Source organism: Pongo abelii, chromosome X, assembly GCF_028885655.2.
Source record: "Pongo abelii isolate AG06213 chromosome X, NHGRI_mPonAbe1-v2.0_pri, whole genome shotgun sequence".
Classification (NCBI taxonomy): domain Eukaryota; kingdom Metazoa; phylum Chordata; class Mammalia; order Primates; family Hominidae; genus Pongo; species Pongo abelii.
The window spans coordinates 8,694-26,489 of record NC_072008.2 but is presented as its reverse complement, the minus strand read 5'-3'; the positions used below and the strand labels follow the sequence as shown (position 1 = coordinate 26,489).

Here is a 17,796-nt window from a genome sequence, read left to right as displayed (position 1 = left end):
CTCCCTGCACAGGGTGGATGGACAGATCCACTTTTCATAGCCCGTAACTCAGCTGTCCTGGGCACTTGCCAAGGTGTTAAAACAATCCTGTCCCCAAGGCACGTTCATGGTGTATGCAGCATGAAAAAGCTGCCCCTTGGCTTATGGCGGGCCTGGTGAGTGGGGCTGCTTGTTTGGAAAATGCCCGAGGGACAGGACTTCCCCACTGCCAGACCCCACAGAGGACCCTCAGAGGAGAGGGAGCTGAGCCCCTGAAGCATCAAGCCCCCAGTGCTAGGACCCCGAGCTCCCTTAGGCATTGAGGGGCAGTGAAGCACAAGGACACTCACTGCCTCATCAGGATCAGTTGTGGCGGGGCGGCCCCGGCCCTGCTGGTCTGGCTGGGCTCCTGCCCTCTCTCAGCAACCCTCTTGGGGGTGAGTGGATGGCGGTGTTGATGGCGGGCTGGGGCCGTGAGGAAGGAGGCTGGGGGTGCCCACCGATGCTGCCCGTCTGCAGGTCGTAGTCGTCTGCCCGTGTGGGGAAAAGAAAGAGATCAGATTATCTCTTTCTGTGTAGAAAGAAGTAGACATAGGAGACTCCATTTTGTTCTGTACTAAGAAAAATTCTTCTGCCTTGAGATGCTGTTAATCTGTAACCCTACCCCCAACCCTGTGCTCCCTGAAACGTGCTGTGTCAATTTAGGGTTAAATGGATTAAGGGCTGTGCAGGGTGTGCTTTGTTAAACAAATGCTTGAAGGCAGCCTGCTTGTTAAGAGTCATCACCACTCCCTACTCTCAAACCACTCCCTAATCTCAAGTACCCAGAGACGCAAAACACTGCGGAAGGCCGCAGGGACCTCTGCCTATAGGAAAGCCAGGTACTGTCCAAGGTTTCTCCCCGTGTGACAGGCTGAAATATGGCCACATGGGAAGGGAAAGAGCTGACCGTCCCCCAGCCCGACACCCACAAAGGGTCTGTGCTGAGGAGGATTAGTAAAAGAAGAAGGCCTCTTTGCAGTTGAGAGAAGAGGAAGGCATCTGTCTCCTGCTCGTCGCCGGGCAATGGAATGTCTCAGTGTAAAACCCGATTGTATATTCCATCTACTGAGATAGGGAAAACCGCCTTACGGCTGGAGGTGGGACATGCTGGTGGCAACACTGCTCTTTAACGCATTGAGATGTTTATGTAGATGCACATCAAAAGCACAGCACATTTTTCTTTACCTTGTTTATGATGCACAGACATTTGTTCATCTGTTTTCCTGCTGACCCTCTCCCCACTATTACCCTATTGTCCCACCACATCCCCCTCTCCGGGAAACGCCCGATAATGATCAGTAAGTACTAAGGGGACTCAGAGGCCGGTGCCGGTGTGGGTCCTCCATATGCTGAGTGCCTGTCCCCTGAGCCCATTTTTCTTTCTCTGTACTTTGTCTCTGTGTCTCTTTCTTTTCTCAAGTCTCCCATTCCACCTGATGAGAAACGCCCACAGGTGTGGAGGGGCAGGCCACCCCTTCAAGGATGCACACAGGAGGATGCACACAGGAGAACGCACATGGGAGGATGCACATGAGTTGTCCAGAATGGATGAGTCCCTACACACAGGAGACTCCCTCTTCCTGTCACGGCCCGAGAACCCCTGTTCCTGTCACGGCCCGAGACCCCCTGGTCCTGTCGGAGCCTGAGACCCCCTCTTCCTGTCACAACCTGAGACCCCCTGGTCCTGTCAGAGCCCGAGACCCCCTCTTCCTGTCACAACCTGAGACCCCCCTCTTCCTGTCACGGCCTGAGCTAGTTTTTCAGGTTTCTTTGGGATCCCCTTGGCTAAAAAGGGGGTCCATTCAGTCAGCTGAGGGGCTTAGAATTCTATTTTTGGTTTACCCCACTATCAGGAGGTTGTCTGAGGTACGCCAGCCCCTCCCACGCCTGCAGGCTCAGGCTGTAAGCACAAGACCCGGTGCAGGCCGGCACTCAGGTGGCAGCCACAGGCATGGTCCAGACCTGGCTCTCCAACTGTCCTTGGACCACACACTGATTTAGGATTTCTGGGGTCTCGATGCGGACTCTAAAGGTTGCATAGTCTGATAGTCTGGTCTCTGTCTGCCCTTAATGACACCTACACTCCCAGGAGCCTGCAGAACAGGGTGTGTGTGAGTTTTCTGGGGCCGCTCAAGCAAATGGGGGCTTAAAATGTATTTATCCTCACAGTGCTGGGGGCAGAAGTCAGAGGGCTGTGCTCCCTCTCGAAGCTCTAGGGGAGGATCCTTCCTGCCTCTCCCAGCTCCTTGGGGGCTCCCGGCATCCCTGGGCTTATGGCTGCATCACTCCAGTCCCTGCCTCCGTCTCCACATGGCCTTCTCCTCTGTGCATTTTCTCCGTCTTTCCCCTTCTCTTCTCCTATAAGGACACCACGCGTTGGATTTTTAGCCTGCCCTGCTCCTGGATGACCTCATCTTAACTTGATTACATCTGCAAGTACCCTATTTCCAAATAAGGTCCTATATCTTTTGGGGATATCTTTAGGACTTGTTTGCAAATGAGGCACTTTGCAGAATCTTGCCTTAGACTTGCTTTTACAGCTCTCTAACTCTCCCCATTGGGCCGTCTTCACTTGATTTTCCAGAGCACCCATGGGTGGCATGTTGGCCCACACAGAGCCCTGCTCGCTGTGAACGTCAGGCCTTCCTGCGTGATCTGTTTAAGTCCGACTGGGAGCCCTTTGACTTGCGCCGTGATGGCCCCGGAGAATTCAGAGCGGGCTGAGTCGTCTTTCCTTGTGGCCTGGGAAAGTTGTGGAGAACATGCTGTACCTTCGAGATGCCGCACGGATCTTCCTGCTCCCTCCCTCGGGAGTCTCGCAGGGACGCCATCTCCGTTTAATGTTTCATCAATACGGCACCCATGAGAACGTTGCAGGGAAGACACCACAGGCTGTAAACCACAGAAACTAGAGCTGAAGTGGCCCCAGGTGGCCCTCAGTCAAGCTGTATCCAAATTCTCTACCCCCACCTTGGCCGGGCACAGTTTCTCGTCATCCCAGCACTTTGGGAGGCCCAGATGGGCGGATCACCTGATGTCGGGAGTTCAAGACCAGCCTGACGAACATGGAGAAACTCCGTCTCTACTAAAAATACAAAATTAGCCGGGCGTGGTGGCACATGCTTGTAATCCCAGCTACCTAGGAGGCTGAGGCAGGAGAGTCACTTGAACCTGGGAGGCGGAGGTTGTGGCGAGCAGAGATCGTGCCACTGCACTCCAGCCTGGGTGACAAGAGTGAAACTCCGTCTCAAAAAAAAAAAAAAAAACAAAACAAATTCTTCACCCCGAGGCCCTTTATTTATTATTATTATTATTATTATTAGAGACAGAGTTTCACTCTTGTTGCCCAGGCTGGAGTGCAATGGTGTCATCTCAGCTCACCGCAACCTCCGCCGCCCCGGTTCAAGCGATTGTCCTGCCTCAGCCTCCCAAGTACACTCAAGTACACACTCAGCTAATTTAAAAAAAAATTTTAGTAGAGATGGGGTCTCACCATGTTTTCCAGGCTGGTCTCACACTTCTGAGCTCAGGTAATCGTCCTGCTTTGGCCTCCCAAAGTGCTGGGGTTACAGGGGTAAGCTACCACACTCAGCCTTTATTTTTATTTTTAATGGAGGTAAAAGCCACATAATATGAAATTTACCCTTTCAACTACTTTTTTTTTTTTGAGACCGAGTCTTGCTCTGTTGCCCAGGCTGAGTTCAATGGTGCGATCTCAGCTCACTTCAACCTGTACCTCCCGGGTTCAAGCGATTCTCCTGCCTCAGCCTCCTAAGTAGCTGGGATCACAGGCATGAGCCACCACACGCGGCTAATTTTTTGTATTTTTAGTAGAGACGGGGTTTCACCGTGTTGGCCAAGGTGGTCTCGATCTCCTGACCTCGTGATCCGCCTGCCTCAGCCTCCCAAAGTGCTGGGATTACAGGCGTGACCCACTGCGCCCGGCCCCTTTAAAGTATTTTTAAGGATACATTTCAGCAGTGTTAATCATATACGCATTGTTGCATAACAGATATTTACAACTTCTTCCCTTACAAAACAGAAACTGGGTCCTCATCAAACCAGGGTGCCCCATTCCCCCGGCCCCTGGCACCCACCATTGTACTGTCTGTCTCTATGGATTTGACTCTTCCAGAGGCCTCGTGGGAGTGGATCACACAGCACTTCTGTGTCTGGCTTATCTTGTTAACAACAGGTGAGTCCATGTGGTAGCCTGTCTCATCATTCCTTCCTTTTCAGGGCTGATTCAGATTTCATCACATGCATGAACCACGTTGTCTTTCTCCAGTCATGCTGTAGCAGGACGAGTCGCAGACAAAACTCAGACACCAGATTAAAGAACGAAGACTTTTTTTATTTGGCCGGGAGCATCGGCAGACTTGTGTCTTAAGAGCCAAGCTCCCCGAAAAAGAAATTCCCAGCCCTTTTAAGGGCTTACAACTCTAAGGGGTCCACATGAAAGCGTCATAATAGATCAAGTAAGCGTGAGGAACGTGACTGGGGGCTACATGCATCAGCTAACAGAACAAAAAGTTTTACAGTGCTTTCTCATACAATGTCTGGAATTTACAGATAACACCAGTAGTTTTGGTCAGGGGTTAATATTATTATTATTTTAACCACCAGGGCTGGGTGGTGGCGCCAAGGTCGTCTGGCTATTTATCTGCTGTTTCTTTCCAACTTTTTGCTTTCTCTCTTTTCTCCTGTCTTATAAATAGGGAAAAGGGGAGGTTGGGGAGAAACTGGGAAGGACAACAGGAGAACTGCTGGTCTCATACCATAATGCGGTCATGGGCACTGGGTTGCTTCCATCTTTGGGCTATTGTGAATAATGCTGTAACGACCACGGTTGTGCAATCATCCCTTCCAGACTCTGTTTTTCAATCCTTTTGGATTTAGACCCAGAAGTAGTGTCATTGCTGGCGCATAGGTGGTTCTATTTCTGTTTTTTTTTTTTAAGAGACAGTGTCTTCATATGTTGCCCAGGCTGGCCTTGAACTCCTGGGCTTCAGTGATCCCCTTCCCTCAGCCTCCCAAGTAGCCGGTAGTGCAGCTGCACATCACCACACCCAATTGATTTTTAGTTGATTTTTTTTGTTTTTCTTTTTGCAGAGATGGAGTTTCACTGTGCCACCCAGGCTGGAGTGCAGTGGCGTAATCGGCTCACTGCAGCCTCCACCTCCTGGGTTCGGGCGATTCTCCTGCCTTAGCCTCCCCAGTAACTATAGGCATCTGTCACCACACTCAGCTAATCATTTTGTGTTTGCTTCCTCCCCACCGAGACGGAGTCTTCCTTTGTCACCTAGGCTGGAATGCAGTGGCAAGATCTCGGCTCACGGCAACCTCTGCCTCCTGGGTTCAAGTGATTCTCCTGCCTCAGCCTCCCGGGTAGCTGGGATTACTGGCACCCGCCACCATGCCCGGCTAATTTTTTATTTTTAGTAGAGATGGAGTTTCACCATGTTGGCCAGGCTGGTCTCAAACTTCTGACTTTGTGATCCACCTGCCTCGGGCTCCCAAAGTGCCGGGATGACAGGTGTGAGCCACTGCGCCCGGCCTGATATTTAGTTTTTTTTTTGAGGAGCCTCCATAGTGTTTTTCACGGTAGCCGCACCATTTTCTAGTCCTACAGGTAATCCATGAGGGCTCCAATTCCCACACATCCTTGTTAACACTATTTTTGTTTAACTGTAGCATTTAATGGATTTGAGGGGCTGCCACTGTGGTTCTGATGTGCATTTCTCTAATGATTAGTGATGTTGAGTATCCTTCCATGTTTGTTTGCTATTTGTATATCTTTTCTGGAGAATATCTATTCAGGTCTTTTGCTCATTTTTAAAGCAGTTAACTTGTTTTTCAGTTGTTCAGTTGCAGGAGCTCTCTATACATGCTGGACGAATATCCGATGTATGAGACACACAATCTGCAATTATTTCCTTATTCCATGTCTTGCCTTTTCACTGTTGTTTCATGTGCAGAAATGTTGAACCTTGATGTTGGACCATTTGTGTATTTTTGCTTTTGTTGCCTGTGCTTATCTGGGCTTTGGATAGGCCAGAGGTAAACGGCAGGTGTTACTGCACCAAGTTCATAAAATTGAGCCCAAAACAAAGGAATCGACACAGTAATCAGCTGGTGTGTCGCCTTGGCAAGAATATATATGACTTCTGCTGAGAATTTTCATTAATGTTTATTTTTATTTTTTGAGATGGAGTCTCACTCTGTCGCCCAGGCTGGAGTGCAGTGGCGCGATCTCGGCTCACTGCAAGCTCCACCTCCCGGGCTCACACCATTCTCCTGCCTCAGCCTCCGGGGTAGCTGGGACTACAGGCGCCCGCCACCACGCCCGGAGAATTTTTTGTATTTTTAGTGGAGATTGGGTTTCACCGTGTTAGCCAGGATGGTCTCAATCTCCTGACCTTGTGATCCACCCGCCTCGGCCTCCCAAAGTGCTGGGATTACAGGTATGAGCCACCGCGCCCGGCCATTAATGTTTATTTTGACACAACTTCAGAGTTACATTAAGGCAACAACATGGCACAAAGAATTCCTTCGTATCAGGCATTCACGTTCCCCAAGTGCTGGCGGTCTACACTGGCTTCATCCTGGATCACAGCCAAGTGGAGGGACTGCTGTTTCTGTGGGCTGGTTTCCTGGGGCTGCCATAACCAATGACCAGAAACCGGGTGGGTACGTCAACAGGAATTTATCATCTCCCAGTCTCGGATGTAGATGTTGAAGCCCTAACCCCCAGTGTCTCAGAACGTGAGTGTATTTGGCCTCTTAGTGTTAGAACGAGGCTGTCAGGGTGGGCCCTAAAGCAACCTGCTGTCTCTCATGAGAGACACACACGGAAGAGATGCCAGGATTACTTGTGCACAGTGAAAAGACCCTATGAGCGTACAGCAGACGGCGTCTGCAAGCTGAGGAGAGGACAAAGCAGCCCTGCTGACAACACCTTGCCCTCGGACCTCAGCGTCCAGGTCTGTGGGAAGACAATTTTCAGTTAAGCCCTCCAGTCTTGGTACTTTATGGCGGCCCTGAACACTCATACAGACGGGTACATTTACTGTCCCTGTTCTTCTGCCGAGGAAATGGAGGCACAGAGAAGTTTAGTGAACTTGACCCATGTCGGAGGGCCAGTAGTGGTCAAGGTTGGATTGAAACAAACCACACTTTTTGCAGCACACTCATGTTCTTAGGCACGACTCCTGCTTCCTTAGATGCGCTGCAAAGAGAATACTGCAGTGCACCCCGAACACGCAACGGCACAGTCACAAAGATGACACTGGCTCCAAGTGTCTTCAGCAAAATGAGAATGTCTCAGAAGAGTATAGGGGTCTCTCATGGAGAGATGGCATGAATACAAGGCCCCTGGAAAGGAAGAGACAGCTCAGCCCACCACCCTCAGAGGAAGGTCTTGGTTCTGCTTTACCACTGACTAGTTTCCCACCTCCAACACGGGAAGGCCTCAGTACCTAGGAGACCTCAGTACCTAGGCGGCCTCAGTACCTAGAAGGTCTCAGTACCTAGGAGACCTCAGTACCTAGGAGACCTCAATACCTACAAGGTCTCAGTACCTAGGCGTCCTCCGTACCTAGGAGACCTCAGTACCTAGAAGGTCTCAGTACCTAGGCGTCCTCAGTACCTAGGAGGCCTCAGTACCTAGGAGACCTCAGTACCTAGAAGGTCTCAGTACCTAGGCGGCCTCAGTACCTAGAAGGTCTCAGTACCTAGGAGACCTCAGTACCTAGGAGGCCTCAGTACCTAGGAGACCTCAATACCTACAAGGTCTCAGTACCTAGGCGTCCTCCGTACCTAGGAGACCTCAGTACCTAGAAGGTCTCAGTACCTAGGCGTCCTCAGTACCTAGGAGGCCTCAGTACCTAGGAAACCTCAGTACCTAGGAAACCTCAGTACCTAGGAGGCCTCAGTACCTAGAAGGTCTCAGTACCTAGGAGGCCTCAGTACCTAGGAGACCTCAATACCTAGGAGGTCTCAGCACCGGGCGACCTCAGTACCGAGGAGACTTAAGTACCGAGGAGATCTCAGTACCTAGGGGACCTCAGTACCTAGCAGGTCAAACTGAGGGACGAAACGTCGAGGGGAGGTTGTCACGGGCTGGGGGAGGCGGAATGGAGAGCTGTTCAGCTTGGAAAGATGCAAACGTTCTGCAGACAGACGGTGGTGCCGAGCGCACCACGCGAATGTGCTCAGTCCCACCGACCCGTGCCCTGAAAACGGCCAGTACGGCAAACTCCGTGTTTTGTATACGGTGCCACAAAGAAGAAAAAGCGTTTTAGGGAGAGAGGGAGGGAGAGGAGCGAGCGCGCTGCGGCCGGCCCCGCCCCGCCACGCAGCCCCCTACAGGCCGAGCAGCTCGCGCGGGGTCGGGCGTCCCCCAGACCGGCTCCCGCCCGGGGCTGGGCCGCTGCGGGAACGCGGTTGGCCCAAGGCAGGTGCCGCTCCCGAGCAGCATGCGCGGTGCGGGCTGGGCAGGACCCCGTGGTCCCTCCGCCGCCCTCTCAGTCCGCGCCAGGGCCCCACTCGGGGCTCGGCCGGGCTCCGGGAACGCGGCCTGGGGTCCATGGGCCGCGAGCCTCCGCCGCTCCTCGGCCCGGCGGGCCCGGGCGCTGGGTGCTTCATCTCACCATTTTGCTTTCCTCTTTGTCGGTCTCCGATAAATTTCGTGACTCTTCGTCACTATCCGTCAGTCCCCGTCACTTTCCGTCAATTCTCGTCACTTTCCGTCGCTCTCCGCCGCCCTTCAGCTCCGCTCGGCTCTTCTCCGTCGGGCATCGTCTACTTTCGTCACTCTCCGTCACCCTCCGTCACTCTCCGGCTGCTCCCTACCCCGCGCTCGGGGTGGAGAAGGCCTCGGGGACTTTTCCTGCCCTTAGCCCTTTTCCGTCACTCTCCGATCGTGCTGTCGTGTCTGTGTCAGTCCCTGGTTATTTCTGGTCTGCTCGTGACTGTCCTCCTCCCTTCACACCTGGGAGAGTGGTCTGGTCCCTCCTGAGAGGCCTCTCCCCGCTACCCGGCCTGACTGATGGTGGTGAGCGGGTCTCGGGGTGATCCCGAGTGGGAGGAGCGGGGGGTCTGGGGGTGGTTTTCAGGGGTGGAGCATGGGGTCTCCCTGGGGTCCGGAGGGTGGAGCAGGGGGTCTCCCTGGGGGTGGTTTTCAGGGGTGGAGCATGGGGTCTCCCTGGGGTCCGGAGGGTGGAGCAGGGGGTCTGGGGGTGGTTTTCAGGGGTGGAGCACGGGGTCTCCCTGGGGTCCGGAGGGTGGAGCAGGGGGTCTCCCTGGGGGTGGTTTTCAGGGGTGGAGCATGGGGTCTCCCTGTGGTCCGGAGGGTGGACCAGGGGGTCTCCCTGGGGGTGGTTTTCAGGGATGGAGCACGGGGTCTCCCTGGGGTCCGGAGGGTGGAGCAGGGGGTCTCCCTGGGGGTGGTTTTCAGGGATGGAGCACGGGGTCTCCCTGGGGTCCGGAGGGTGGAGCAGGGGTTCTGGGGGTGGTTTTCAGGGGTGGAGCATGGGGTCTCCCTGGGGTCCGGAGGGTGGACCAGGGGGTCTGGGGGTGGTTTTCAGGGATGGAGCACGGGGTCTCCCTGGGGTCCGGAGGGTGGAGCAGGGGGTCTCCCTGGGGGTGGTTTTCAGGGGTGGAGCATGGGGTCTCCCTGGGGGTGGTTTTCAGGGATGGAGCATGGGGTCTCCCTGTGGTCCGGAGGGTGGAGCAGGGGGTCTCCCTGGGGGTGGTTTTCAGGGATGGAGCACGGGGTCTCCCTGGGGTCCAGAGGGTGGAGCAGGGGTTCTGGGGGTGGTTTTCAGGGGTGGAGCATGGGGTCTCCCTGGGGTCTGGAGGGTGGAGCAGGGGGTCTGGAGCTGGTTTTCAGGGGTGGAGCATGGGGTCTCCCTGGGGTCCGGAGGGTGGAGCAGGGGGTCTGGGGGTGGTACTTGGGGGCGGCACAGGGCTATTTCTCTTTTTGGTCCGGTTCCCATCTGCTGAGCTGGGGGTCCTTGTGATCCTGACAGGTGCGGCAGAATGGGAGGGTCAAGGTGAGAGGAAGGAAGGAGTGGCGGCCTGGTCCCAAGGGGGCAGGAAAGGGTTTGTGGTTCAGTTCTGATGTGCGACCATCCATAGGAGAATGGACACCTCAGACGCTCCCATTCCTGGCCAGTGGCAGGGCCCAGTAGCTGCCTTCTCCGGCTGTCCTCGAGGCTCACTGGAGGATACTTCTTTTTCATTCTGGCAAATTTTAAAAAATTCTTCTATAGATCTCAGTGAGTTCAAAGCTGCCTGTGTGCAGGCACAGGTCCGTTCTTTGCCGAGCTTCCACTCCAGTCGGCTGAAAGGAAATGGTAGCTGGAAAAGGTATCCTGGGGTGATTAGAAGATTTTACATTTCATCTTAGAAAGGGATATTGACAGGAGGCCAGAACTTCCAGATCCTCTTGAATTTCAAGAAATACTTCCAAGCCTGGACGATATCGGGAGGCCTCATCTCTACGTAATAAAAATTAAGAAATTCGCCGGATGCGATGGCACACTCCTGTAGCCCCACCTACTCTGGAGGCTGAGGCGGGAAGATCACTTGAGCTATGGAGGCCGAGGCTGCAGTCAGCTGTGATCATGCCACTGCATTCCAGCCTGGGTGACAGAGCAAGACCCTGAAAAAAAAAGGGAGGGAGGGAAAGAGGGAGAGAGGGAGAGGGGGAGAGATGGAGAGAGGGAGGGAGGGAGGGAGGAAGGGAGGAAGAAAGAAAATGGCTTAAGCTCAGAGAGCTGTGTGTGGCCCCCAGCTCCCATCACCACCAAAGGGCCTGCAAACCCACGGAGGGGCAGGTTGTCTTGAGCTGGAGCCACACGGATGGGGGGACCTCAGCTGTAGGGTTAGGCTTATGGTTAGGGTTCGGCTTTGAGATTTCGGGTTATAAAATATAGATGGGTTTGGTCCTGGGAAAATTCCAGGTCTGGGTTTTGTGGTTGGGGGTTGGTCTCGGGTGAGATGTGACAGGTTTACAGTGTTTGCAAGGTATGTACAGATTCATATGGTGCTATTGCTTGAATGTGTTCTCCAGATTTCATGTGTTGGCAATTTTTTTCTTTTTTTTTTTTTGAGATGGTGTTTCACTCTGTCATCTGTCACCCAGGCTGGAGTGCAATGGTGCGATCTCGGCTCACTGCACCCTCTGTCTCCCAGGTTCAAGTGATTCTCGCACCTCAGCCTCCTGGTAGCTGGCATTGCAGCAGGGGAAGCCGCAGACAAATTTCCACAGACACCGGGCTAAAGAAGGAAGAGGCTTTATTCGGCCAGGAGCATCGGCACACTTGGGTCTGAAGAGCCAAGCTCCCTGAAAAAGAAATTCCTGGCACGTTTAAGGGTTTACGACTCTAAGGGGTTCACGTGAAAGGGTTGTGATAGATCGAGCAAGCGTGGGGAACGTGACTGGGGGCTACATGCATCAGATAACAGAACAGAAAGTTTTGCAGGACTTCCTCATACATGCATCAGATAACAGAACAGAAAGTTTTGCAGGACATCCTCATACATGCATCAGATAACAGAACAGAAAGTTTTGCAGGACTTCCTCATACAGTGTCTGGAATTTAGATAACATGAGTAGTTTTGGTCAGGGGTTAATATTATTATTATTATTTTAACCACCAGGGCTGGGTGGTGCTGCCAAGGTCGTCTAGCTATTTATCTTCCTTCTGTTTTTTTTTTTTTTTTACTTTTTGCTTTCTCCCTTTTTCCCTGTTTTATAAACTAGAGAAGGGGGTGTGGGGAAGGGAAGGGCAGCAGGAGAAGTGGTGATCCCTTTCCTTAGGATTACAGGCACCCGGCTTTATTCCTGGCTAAATTTTTTTTTTTGTATTTTTAGAAGAGATGTGGTTTCACCATGTTAGCCAGGCTGGTCTTGAACTCCTGACAGGTGATTGCCCGCCTCAGCCTCTTAAAGTGCTGTGATTAAAAGCACAAGGCACCGCGCCCAGCCACGTGTAGGCAATGTAATCCCCAAACTCATGTCCTGATTGGAGACGTGGCCCTTGGGAGATAATTAGGGTTAGATAAGGTCATTAGCCCCTCCCCTGGGCTGGGATGCTCTGGGCCTCCACAGCCACCAGAACTGGAAGGGATATATTTTGTTTTTGAACTACTCTGTGGTATTCTGTTATAGCAACAGAAAATGGACTAAGACATATGGTTTATAGGTTTTAGGTTTGGGGTTTTTAGGGTGTGGGTAGCAGTACCAGGTAGGGGTTAGGGAATAGGGTTACGGTTAGTTTTAGGGTTGTGGGAGGCAATAGAGGCCAAGGTCAGCTCAGAGCTTAGTATCCTGGAGCCGCCTCATGTGTTATACCCAAGCGAGTTAGAGAAAAACGCCACACTTTGAGACGAATTAGGAGTCCTTTAGTCAGCTGGCGGCCAAAGAGATGGCTATCGCTCAAAGTTCTCTCGGCCCCGAAGAAGGGGCTAGATTTTCTTTTATAGTTTGGTTTAGAAAGCGGAGGGGGGTCTAATGAAAACAATTTTACAGAAATAAAATAGGCAAAAACATTAAAAGGATAAATGGTTACACGAAAGTAAACAGTTCCAGGTGCAGGGGCTTTAAGACTATTACAAGGTGATAGACGCGGGGCTTTGGGCGTTATCAATCAGACACATTCCTGGGAATTGTGGATATTGCTTGTCACAGTATCTTATCGGTTGATTGCATTCTTGGATGTGCTGGGAGTCAGCTTCCACGAGTTAAGCCCTTGAGGAAGGGGCTACCAGTGAACGGGCCAAGATGGAGTCTGTCTGGCTCTCTTAGCTAAGGGAGAGTCCATTCAGGTGGAAACAAGGCTAGGTGATTAAAGGAAAAGGGAGAGTCTAAAAACAGGGTTAGTAAAAATGAGGTTGGGCATTACAGTTCTCCCCTCCATCGCCTCCTCCCATCTCAAACAATTCCATAACTTGGAAAACCTCAGGCCAGGACTTCCTGGAATGTGTCCACTGAACTCAGAAAAGCTCAGGCAGGACTTCTCGGAATGTGTCCACTGTAACCACCAGGTTTTCCAGTGTGTTCTTTACACCCTGTAACCCTGTTACCTAGATAATTTTTCAGTAATCTTTATGTTCTTCACCAGCACTCTGAGTACATGAAAAAGGCCAAGATGCTTCTTCAGGGGTGAATTTTGCTACTTTTTAAAGAAGACTGAAAAGGCACTTTTGCAACTCTAAGTCTTTCTTCAAATGATGAAAGTGTTACCTACTTCACTCATTGCTGTGACGTGTTTTCCAATTCTAGGTTCTCTTGGTTTTTGTTGTTTTTTTTCTGTGTGCTCTACATCATTTACTCACTCTGAACGACAGAATAAAAGAAATTGGCCACCATATCATATTCGGAAGGACAATCATGGCCAGGAGACACAAAGGACTCCCAGCCCTCGGCCCAGGCCCCCCTCACACATGCAGCCATCATGGAACTCTGCCTGAGCTAGCCATGCGCACGGTGGGGCCCCCACGCTGGGAGACCCCTGAACTCTGCCTGCACTAGCCGTGCGCACGGTGGGGCCCCCACGCTGGGAGACCCCTGAACTCTGCCTGCACTAGCCATGCGCACGGAGGGGCCCCCACGCTGGGAGACCCCTGAACTCTGCCTGCGCTAGCCATGTGCACGGTGGGGCCCCCACGCTGGGAGACCCCTGAACTCTGCCTGCACTAGCCGTGCGCACGGTGGGGCCCCCACGCTGGGAGACCCCTGAACTCTGCCTGCACTAGCCATGCGCACGGAGGGGCCCCCACGCTGGGAGACCCCTGAACTCTGCCTGCGCTAGCCATGCGCATGGTGGGGCCCCCACGCTGGGAGACCCCTGAACTCTGCCTGCGCTAGCCATGTGCACGGTGGGGCCCCCACGCTGGGAGACTCCAGTTTCCAGGAGCTCAGGGCACAGGGGCCCTAAGAAGCCATAGCTGGGGAAAGCTCCCTCCTGACAGGGCTCAGCTCCATCCCCAAACTAGAGCCCCACCCTGGGGTTTCCATGGTGATGGTAAACCAACCACAGATTTTGGGGGTACAACTGCTCCCTTTGCCAGGATAGCTTCTCCCACGTGCCTGTGGCCTGATGACCAGACCGCTAGAGAGGGGAGGCCCGAGTCCTAGGGGTGGGTGGGTTTCAGGCAGAGCTGGGGCTGGATGGACGGTGAGTGGTAAGAACTCAAGATGCAGAAGGGGTTCCTGCCAGGGATTAGGTCAACAGGGATGAGGACAAACAGACGGGGACTCCCTAGCTGAGAAAGACCTTTTCTTACAAAATGTTTGCATCAGTACCTAACAATGAAAAAAATAAGATAACAGTACAAAAAAGTAATCAGCAGAACAGCTCAAGGCACTCTTTAAGGTCCCCCCTGTGAAGGGAAGTTGGAAGACACATCTGTGTGGCCCAGAGACAGTACATCCCAAAGACAGAAGACTCAGGTCCCTAAATCCCCACAGGGGAACTGGGTTACAGACCAGGAGCTCATGTACGGGGCTGTCCCAGGTCCTCTAAATCCCGGATGGGAACTGGGTTATTGACCAGGTGCTCCTCCAGGGGCTGTCTCAGGGTCCTAGTGTGTCTGGAATTGGTGGGTTCTTTGTCTCATTGACTTAAAAAATGAAGCCACGGACCTTCGTGGTGAGCATTACATTTCTTAAAGGCGGCATGTCTGGAGTTTGTTCCTTCTGATGTTCGGATGTGTTCGGAGTTTCTTCCTTCTGGTGGGGTCGTGGTCTCGCTGGCTCGGGAGTGAAGCTGCAAACATTTGCGGTGACTGTTAAAGCTCATAAAGGCAGTGTGGACCCAAAGAGTGACCAGTAGCAAGATTTATTGCAAAGAGCGAAGGAATAAAGCTTCCACGGTATGGAAGGGGACCCCAGTGGGTGGCCACTGCTGGCTCGGGCCGCCTGCTTTTATTACCTTATCTGCCCCCACGGAAATCCTGCAGATTGGTCCATTTTACAGAGAGCCGATTGGTCTGTTTTACAGAGAGCTGATTGGTCTGTTTTACAGAGAGCTGATTGGTCCGTTTTGACACAGCGCTGATTGGTGCGTTTACAATCCCTGAGCTAGACACAAAAGTTCTCCACCTCCCCACTAGATTAGCTAGATACAGAGTGCTGATTGGTGTATTTACAAACCCTGAGATAGACACAGAATGCTGACTGCTGCATTTACAAACTTTGAGCTAGATACAGAGTGCTGATTGGTGTATTCACAATTCCTTAGCTAGACATAAAGGTTCTCCAAGTCCCCACTAGACTCAGGAGCCCAGCTGGCTTCACCCAGTGGATCACGCACTGGGGCCGCAGGTGGAGCTGCCTGTCAGCCCTGCACTGTGCACACGCATTCATCAGCCTTGAGGTGGGTAGGGTCAGGGTTGGGATCAGGGTCGGGTCAGGGTCAGGGTCAGGGTCAGGGTCAGGGTCAGGGTCTAGGGGTCCGGGGTTCGGGGTCAGGGTCTAGGGGTCCGGGGTTCGGGGTCAGGGTCTAGGGGTCCGGGGTTCGGGTTTGGGGTTCGGGGTTCGGGTTCGGGTTCGGGGTTGGGGGTGAGGGGTTGGGGTTGGGGGTGAGGGGTTGGGGTGGGGGTGAGGGGTAGGGTGGGGGTGAGGGGTAGGGTGGGGGTGAGGGGTAGGGGTAGGGTGAGGGGTAGGGGTAGGGTGAGGGTGAGGGTGAGGGTGGGGGTCGGGGTCGGGGTCGGGGTCGGGGTCGGGGTTAGGGGTAGGGCTAGGGGTAGGGGTAGGGTCAGGGTCAGGGGTAGGGTCAGGGTCAGGGTCAGGGTCAGGGTCGGGGTCGGGGTCAGGGTCGGGGTCGGGGTCGGGGTCGGGGTCGGGGTTAGGGCTCAGGCTCGGGCTTAGGGCTCGGGCTCGGGCTAGGGGTTAGGGCTCGGGCTCGGGCTCGGGCTCGGGCGAGGGCAGGGGCGAGGGCGAGGGCAGGGGCGAGGGTTCGGGTTCGGGTTCGGGGTTCGGGTTCGGGTTCGGGGTTCGGGTTCGGGTTCGGGGTTCGGGTTCGGGTTCGGGGTTCGGGTTCGGGGTTCGGGTTCGGGTTCGGGGTTCGGGTTCGGGTTCAGGGTTCGGGTTCGGGTTCGGGTTCGGGTTCGGGCTCGGGGCTCGGGGCTAGGGCTCGGGGCTCGGGGCTAGGGTCAGGGTCGGGGTCGGGGTCGGGGTCGGGGTTAGGGGTCGGGGTCGGGGTCGGGTTAGGGGTCGGGGTCGGGTTAGGGGTCGGGGTCGGGTTAGGGGTCGGGGTCGGGGTCGGGGTCGGGGTCGGGGTCGGGGTCGGGGTCGGGGTCGGGCGAGGGGTCGGGGTCGGGCGAGGGCGAGGGTTAGGGTTAGGGTTAGGGTTAGGGCTAGGGCTAGGGCTAGGGCTAGGGCTAGGGCTAGGGTTCGGGTTCGGGTTCGGGTTCGGGTTCGGGTTCGGGTTCGGGTCCGGGGTAGGGTTAGGGTCCGGGGTAGGGGTAGGGGTAGGGGTAGGGTCAGGGTCAGGGGTAGGGGTAGGGTCAGGGTCAGGGTCAGGGTCAGGGTCAGGGTCAGGGTCAGGGTCAGGGTCAGGGTCGGGTCGGGTCAGGGTCAGGGTCAGGGTCAGGGTCAGGGTCAGGGTCAGGGTCAGGGTCAGGGTTAGGGTTGTTAGGGTTAGGGTCAGGGTCAGGGTCAGGGTCAGGGTCAGGGTCAGGGTCAGGGTCAGGGTCAGGGTCAGGGTCAGGGTCAGGGTCAGGGTTAGGGTTAGGGTTAGGGTTAGGGTTAGGGTTAGGGTTAGGGTTAGGGTTAGGGTTAGGGTTAGGGTTAGGGTTAGGGTTAGGGTTAGGGTTAGGGTTAGGGTTAGGGTTAGGGTTAGGGTTAGGGTTAGGGTTAGGGTTAGGGTTAGGGTTAGGGTTAGGGTTAGGGTTAGGGTTAGGGTTAGGGTTAGGGTTAGGGTTAGGGTTAGGGTTAGGGTTAGGGTTAGGGTTAGGGTTAGGGTTAGGGTTAGGGTTAGGGTTAGGGTTAGGGTTAGGGTTAGGGTTAGGGTTAGGGTTAGGGTTAGGGTTAGGGTTAGGGTTAGGGTTAGGGTTAGGGTTAGGGTTAGGGTTAGGGTTAGGGTTAGGGTTAGGGTTAGGGTTAGGGTTAGGGTTAGGGTTAGGGTTAGGGTTAGGGTTAGGGTTAGGGTTAGGGTTAGGGTTAGGGTTAGGGTTAGGGTTAGGGTTAGGGTTAGGGTTAGGGTTAGGGTTAGGGTTAGGGTTAGGGTTAGGGTTAGGGTTAGGGTTAGGGTTAGGGTTAGGGTTAGGGTTAGGGTTAGGGTTAGGGTTAGGGTTAGGGTTAGGGTTAGGGTTAGGGTTAGGGTTAGGGTTAGGGTTAGGGTTAGGGTTAGGGTTAGGGTTAGGGTTAGGGTTAGGGTTAGGGTTAGGGTTAGGGTTAGGGTTAGGGTTAGGGTTAGGGTTAGGGTTAGGGTTAGGGTTAGGGTTAGGGTTAGGGTTAGGGTTAGGGTTAGGGTTAGGGTTAGGGTTAGGGTTAGGGTTAGGGTTAGGGTTAGGGTTAGGGTTAGGGTTAGGGTTAGGGTTAGGGTTAGGGTTAGGGTTAGGGTTAGGGTTAGGGTTAGGGTTAGGGTTAGGGTTAGGGTTAGGGTTAGGGTTAGGGTTAGGGTTAGGGTTAGGGTTAGGGTTAGGGTTAGGGTTAGGGTTAGGGTTAGGGTTAGGGTTAGGGTTAGGGTTAGGGTTAGGGTTAGGGTTAGGGTTAGGGTTAGGGTTAGGGTTAGGGTTAGGGTTAGGGTTAGGGTTAGGGTT

The 17,796-nt window shown here is 53.8% G+C and overlaps 1 long non-coding RNA gene across 2 annotated transcripts; it reads left to right on the top strand.

The window, feature by feature from the left end:
* The first annotated feature begins 8,687 nt into the window (after positions 1-8,687).
* On the top strand, positions 8,688-13,405 carry LOC129053391 (uncharacterized). 2 transcript variants are annotated; one of them, XR_010139018.1, is made up of 2 exons: positions 8,688-9,076; positions 11,221-13,405. It is a non-coding gene; the product is annotated as an uncharacterized LOC129053391 (long non-coding RNA). The 2 variants fall into 2 exon arrangements; XR_008517991.2 differs by lacking the exon at positions 8,688-9,076 and adding an exon at positions 9,913-10,671.
* The last annotated feature ends 4,391 nt before the right edge of the window (positions 13,406-17,796 follow it).